This window comes from Cnephaeus nilssonii (assembly GCF_951640355.1).
Source record: "Cnephaeus nilssonii genome assembly, chromosome: 4".
In the NCBI taxonomy this organism is placed as follows: domain Eukaryota; kingdom Metazoa; phylum Chordata; class Mammalia; order Chiroptera; family Vespertilionidae; genus Cnephaeus; species Cnephaeus nilssonii.
In genome coordinates, this window is record NC_137075.1 from 3612916 (window position 1) to 3619513 (window position 6598).

Sequence of the window (6598 nt, forward strand, 5' to 3'; positions counted from 1 at the left end):
GTGAGGTGGACACTCTAGCCCTGAGAACTGCCTTGTTTGATGTGCAGGTGGAAGCTGAGCTCTGCCTGGATCTTGACCAGCTACTCATTTTCCACACCATGGCCCTCCAAAGCTCTGAGCAGGGTCTCTGCTCCCCCATCCAGGGATGTGGCATCACTGGGTCCAGATTCCAGGTTCTCAGCTATGACCACTGCTGGTGAGCCAGAGCAGAAACAGGTTTTGTAAACCTGCCTGATTACCCTGCCTCCCCATATCTACCCCACCTCCTACCCAGGAACTGAGATTTCTTGACTCTCAGGCTGGGAAGTGATGGCTCCCTTGGCACTAAGGGCACAGGACGTAGCAGGCACACCTGTAAACACACACCTGACTGCAAGCACGCACTTACCTGGCTGACGTGCTGATCCACCTGAACATAACATCTAGCAAAGTCACGCACATGTATACACTTGACTCAGGCCCACGCTTGCCCGTGTGCATGCACCCAGAGAGTGGTGTCCCCATTTCTGCAGTTTTATCCACACACGCCCAGGACTAGCATTTGCTAAGCATGCCCATTCCTACCCCCACTCTCCACCAGCTTGTTCGTACCATCCCAGGAGCTACATTGTCTTGTTGACCCCACACCACCTCCACTATGGAGATTCAAAGGACACTCTGGGTGTGGAAGGGCTGTGGGGATGAAATCCAGGCAGGGCCCAGGGGTAACAATGAGGTCTAGTGCTGTGGAGCTGATGGTATAGCAGTGAGTTTTTGTTCCCAGCAATGCTACCAATTCATTCATCCATTCATACAAGCTTTTGTTCATCAGTAACATTTCAAATCATTGGGGGAAAGATACATTATTGAATAAACAATGCTGAAAATTGGATGCCTATCTCCCTCCTAACATCAAAATTAATTCAAATGGACTAAAATTTTAATGTTAGTAATAAAACCATAAATGGTCAGAAGTAAACATGGAATTCGTATTTTTAATTATCTGAGAATGAAAAAGGCCCTTCTAAATTTCACACAAGTCCAAAAGCTATAAAAGAAACTATTGCTTCTACTAAATAAAAATAAATAATTTAAATCAACTCCAAAGACATACAATGGATGTGTGCTGGATGCCTTCCCTTTTGCTCCTCCAGATTCCCTCTCTCCCCTGTTCTCCACAATGGGAAGCTGCCCTGCAGGGGCTCATCCCACAGACTCCCTGGCCTTCTGGTTTCTAATTGGGTTCGTGGGGTGGAAGCTCCCACAACAGGAGGTGTATCCTCTCAGGCATGGCTCTCCACACAGCTTTCTCCTGGACCGCAGGCAGCTGCTCCCTCCAGTGGCATCCTTCAGGCAGCTGACTATCACTCAAACTCCACTATTCCCTGTCTGCATACCTGGAAATATCCCTGTACTAAACCTTCCTCAAACTAAACTGATTTGAGCATGCCATTGGTTTCCTGCTGGGATTCTGCATGATACACAGATAAAAGGTAAATTTCCTTAATATGCAAAGAGCTCCTTCAAAAAAAGTCCAATAACAATGGACAAATAAAATGAACTGTTAACAGAAGGGGAAAATACAAATGAGTATTAAATTACAAAGAGATAGTTGGCCTCATGTATAATAAGAGAAATATAGCTTAAAATTTATATGCATATATAAATTTATATGCACTTTTTAGAGGTCATATTTATTATGACCTCTAAAAAGTTAATTTGACAATATTTGTCAAAATTTTTAAAGTACATACCCTTTGAACCAGCAATTCCACTTCTAGAAACTTACCTTTCAGTTAAGCTTACACAAATGACAACACATTCAAGGATCTTTGTTGCAGCATTCCATTCATTTCAATAAGCTTGAAATGACTAAATAAATTATGACAGATTCGTGATAATATTCTTGATATGGAGGATCAGGGTAACTAGTTTTGTTTCCATTTATGTTTTTAACCTCAGTATGCTAATATATGCAGAGACTATCCCGCAAGAATATATAAGAAAAAGCAAGTTTCTTCTCCAGAGAAGGCAATAGATGTCTTTGAGAGAGATTTTATCCTTTTGTAACTTGGATTTTGCACCACAGGTATAGATTCCTATTTCAAAAATAAATTTATGTGATATTGACTGAACATCTACCATGCACTAGGTGCTGGAGATATGGCCGTGAACAGTGTTAAAACTTGTTTATCTTCCGCTCTCAGGGAGCATATGGTCAAGTGAAGAGGCAGGCAGACAGAAAGTAAACATACAAATAAATAACCAGTTACAAATTGTAAAGGGTGCTATGAAGAGACAAATAGGGATGGTGACTTTAGATGGGTTGATCAAGGCAGGCTTCAGAAGTAGAATTAAATAGAAAGAGCAGAGAAAAAAAGAGTTCTAGTGAGAGAAACCAATATGTGTAAAGGTCTGGAGGCAGAAAAGGGCTTACTGTGTGTCCACGGGTAAATTGCCTCTCAGGGAAGGCGTAGACTCCCCTGTGAACTAACCCCGTTTTAGAGATGGAGAGAAAGAGGCACAGAGAGGGGAGGTGGCTTTCCGAGGAAGGTGGCTGAGCCAGAACGGTCACTTAGATCTTTGAGTCCATGAGCTCAGTGCTATTTCAGAACTCGGTGTATTTGAGGACCTGCCTCTTGCAGGAGGTTAAGGGGAAGAAGTTGGCCACGGCCCTGGCTCTGCCCTCCCTCCCCTTCCAGCTCAGGGACTGAGGGAGGAAAACAATCAGAGACGTTGTGCATGTGCAAGCATGTACACACATGCCATGAGCACTGACACAGCCCAGACAGCTGAGCTGCTAACTTACCATGGTCACCTTGGCCCTAGAGCCAGACCCCACTACCTTGCCCCAGCCTTTGAAATGTACCTCTCCTAAAATGCTGCTTCTTTTGTATACAAACATCAGTGCATATGAGTATGTGTGTCCTTGTGTACCTGCAAGTTCGTGTGTGCAGCATTCTCGGTGTGTTTACACTGAGCACTCCCTGAAGATAGCAGCCAGTTCTTAGCTTCCTTATTGCATCCTGTTAATTTAATCCTCACAAGAACCCTATGGAGTGTATGTTATTATTTTCCCCTTTTTACAGGTAAGTAAACTGAGGTCCAGAGACATCACACACATTGCCCAGCAAGTAAGTGGAAGAGGAAGGACTCAAAGCCATTAGCTGAGCACTAGATAAATGTGCAACAAATAAGTGCATAAATAAAACCCATGGCACAGATGGGGAAACTGAGATCTAGATAGGCACCTAGGAAGCTGGTGAATGGGTAAGACTAAAAACCCAGCCATCATTCTGCCTGGCCAGACCCCCTCCCAGCCACCACCACCACCTTAAGGCTGCAGGATCCTGTCTCACTTTTGCCAGGCTCCCACACAGCCTGGCAGGCAAACAATAGGTGGGACTGAGCAGAATCTCCTCTTTGCCATCCTAGGGTCTGGTTAAACTCTCTGACCCTTGTCCTCATACCTGGGATGCGCCTGAGGAATCTGACAAGGGGCTGCCTTCTACCCAAGTTACTCCCAGAAGGGTGGGAGTCCTTGAGCCTACTTTCCTGCAATGGGGCCTGTGCTAGGCCAGTGCAGAGCCTCAAGCTAGGAAGTGAGCACACCCTACACACAGGCCTGCCCTCCATGCTCTTTTTTTTAAAAATATATTTTATTGATGTTTTACAGAGAGGAAGAGAGAGGGATAGAGAGTTAGAAACATCTATGAGAGAGAATCATCGATCAGCTGCCTCCTGCACACCCCCAACTGGGGATGTGCCCGCAACCAAGGTACATGCCCTTGACCGGAATCGAGCCTGGGGCCCTTCAGTCCGCAGGCCGACGCTCTATCCACTGAGCCAAACCGGTTTTGGCCCTCCATGCTCTTAATATGCAAAGAGCGCCTTCAAAAAAATCCAATAAAAATGGACAAATAGACTCCAGTGCCCCATGTTAGTCTCACTTCTCTGCAACGTCTGTTTCCCTGGAGGGCTGTGCAAGCCCAGGACAGCGGAAAGCCAGCACCATGGTCTGCACACCCAGGAGATGGCGAGGACTCCAGGAACTCATCCCTGTGCCTGAAGTCCCTCCTTCTTCATGTTTCCCACCGGGCATGTCACGGCCATGAAGAGGCAGGTCCTGGGGAGAGGGAGTGGGAGAGTTCTGCTCCTGTATACCAGGCCCCTTCCAACAGCAGCCCCTTCCAACAACAGAGGCGGGGGAAATGTCCCTAAATGCCAATCTGGAAGGCTTCCTAGGCACTCACTGTTAGGGTTGCTGAAGGAGGAATGCACGAGGCCGAAAGTGGTAAGGAATTATAAATTTATTAGGTCATCTGGAGACCAGTAGGGCTGAGCCCCCAATGGCACCAGCACCCAGGGAAGAGGAGTCAGAGGTTTTAAAGGACTGTAGGTGGGCTTTTTTGCCTTTTTGGCAGGGAACTCTCTGGGCGGGTCCAGATCCTGGGAAAGTCTAGAGGGGAAAGATACTGGTCTTAGCAAGTGGAATGTGGTCTAAGTGAAAGGGAATGTCCATTGTGAAGTGGCCTACAGGTCAGTTCCCAGAGGAAGGGTATCAATTTAATTATTTGATCAGACCTAACATTCCAGCCTTTTTGTTTTATGGAATAGGAACGAAGTCATATCTTCCGTAGTTACTTTCTGCTGAGGGGAATGTCGAGATCATAAGGGGATAGACTTTGTAGCCAGCTGGAACTCTGTATAGATTCCTCATGGTTGGAGTGACAGGTTCCAACAATATGATTTCCATGAGAAACTGGTTGATGAAGGCTCAAAAGTGATCCTGAAGGAAAGATGAAAAAAGGCGCTGAAAAAATGGGCCAAAAACGAGGATGAGGAATAGAAATGCTAATGGTCCTATGAAGGGAAGTAGCCAGGTATACCAATTTTATATTCTTTAGCCAGTAGTCCCATGAATTTGATTGATGTTCTCTAATCTTTGTGCCCCTTTATGTTAATTTTAGGGTGGCATCCCTGACTAGGCTAGACTGATAGACATAAAAACATTCTTCTCCAAAAAGGAGGAATAGACCCCCTTTCTCCTTAGTTAGGAGGTCTGGTCCTCTCCAATTTTGAAGGGTGACAGCTACTATTGAGTCTATCTGATCCTGAATTTGAGCAAAATTTTTGGCAATGTCATCTAGGCTTTCTTGTAGGTCCTGAGATAGGATTTTGAAATATGATAGAGCAGTGGTTAAGCCCCCTATGCCAGTTCCAACCCCTGCTGTGATGTAAAAAATTATTAGGAGAGGGATATTCTGGACTGCCCTTTTGTGTCAGAGATGATGGGTTATAGGGACAGCTACATCTACATTGGGTGAGAGATAGACGAGAATACATGTTCCTGTCCAGTTGGTCGGGAGGCAGATGTATGTGTTTTCCCCACAGAGGAAGAACAATCCCTGATTATGGAGACAAGCTGAAAGGCATAGAGAGAAGAGATGGACAAAAGAGTATGAGGTTCCTTTTCCTAGTTCCGTGCTCCAAACCAAAGGGTAGTCGCCATGGTGCTACCAACAAGAGGTGACAGATGAGTGGTTGAGATCCTATTGCAGTGAAAGTGGGCGGGAACGCTAGAATGGGCTGTTACCCAAGGGAAAAGCCAAAGGGAAGGAAGGAGCAGTGGAAGCCTCAGGCCTGGATGGTTGGATAAGAAGTAAAATGGACCGGCTGTAGGAAATAACCATTGGCTTCTGGGGAGACCTGGTAGTCAACCCATTGGGACCAATGGCCGTTCAGTAGTTTTAGGTTAACTGTGGTGTTGCAAGCTGATGATGGGAGATGGCCTATTGAAATATTGCCCTGTGACCTTGTAAATCATAAAGGGGTGTGTAGAGTGATAGGACCTGTGACCAGGATGGAAGAAGTAGCTGCCTTAGTAAAAAGATTGAATATAAGTACAAAAAAGAAGGGAGGCTTGATTTGCCTGGGCTGTAGGATAATTACCTAGAGGGTGTCTGCCTTTTTGAGAAATATAGTTCCCTTTTCCTTTTTATAAGCTAGAGTGATTTTTGCCTGATCTATTGATTGGTATAGGGATGGTGGTAGACACTGAAGAGGAGAGGGAAAGGCAGAGCCAGCAGTTCCTGGCTAAGGCTGGATTGGTCTGGTTTAGGAGAGAATTGTAAGGTTAAGTGTTCATTCTAGATGAGTGGAGGTGAGAAAGTTCTTTATAGGAGTAGGAGAGGAGGGTTGGGATAGGATGGGAAGGAGAGCTAATCCCCACTTCCAGGGTCTGGATCATCCCAAGGTGGGGAAAGGGTATGTTTGGGATCTAGAAAGAAGGAAACCTCATCCCATGGGTAATCGAAGTCCCCTTGTAGAAGGGAGTCCCATAGAAAGGTGAGAGTCCTGATGCCAAGGGAGAGGGGGCAGTAGCTAGGACCTGGAGGGTTTGCACTGGGAGAGAAGGTGAGCTTTCAGGGTCAGGGTTATTAGGGTCAGTGCATAGGGGGTACGTGCAGGGTTGCTCACTCATTTGTCCTCTTCTTCTGGGATGTGGGTAAGGTGGAGTCTGGTGGGCCTGATCTGGTGGCTGTGATACTTAGGGGACTCCAGCTCATGTGATGGTGGTGTTCCTGGGACGGGTTTTAATCAGGAAAGGTGGAACCAT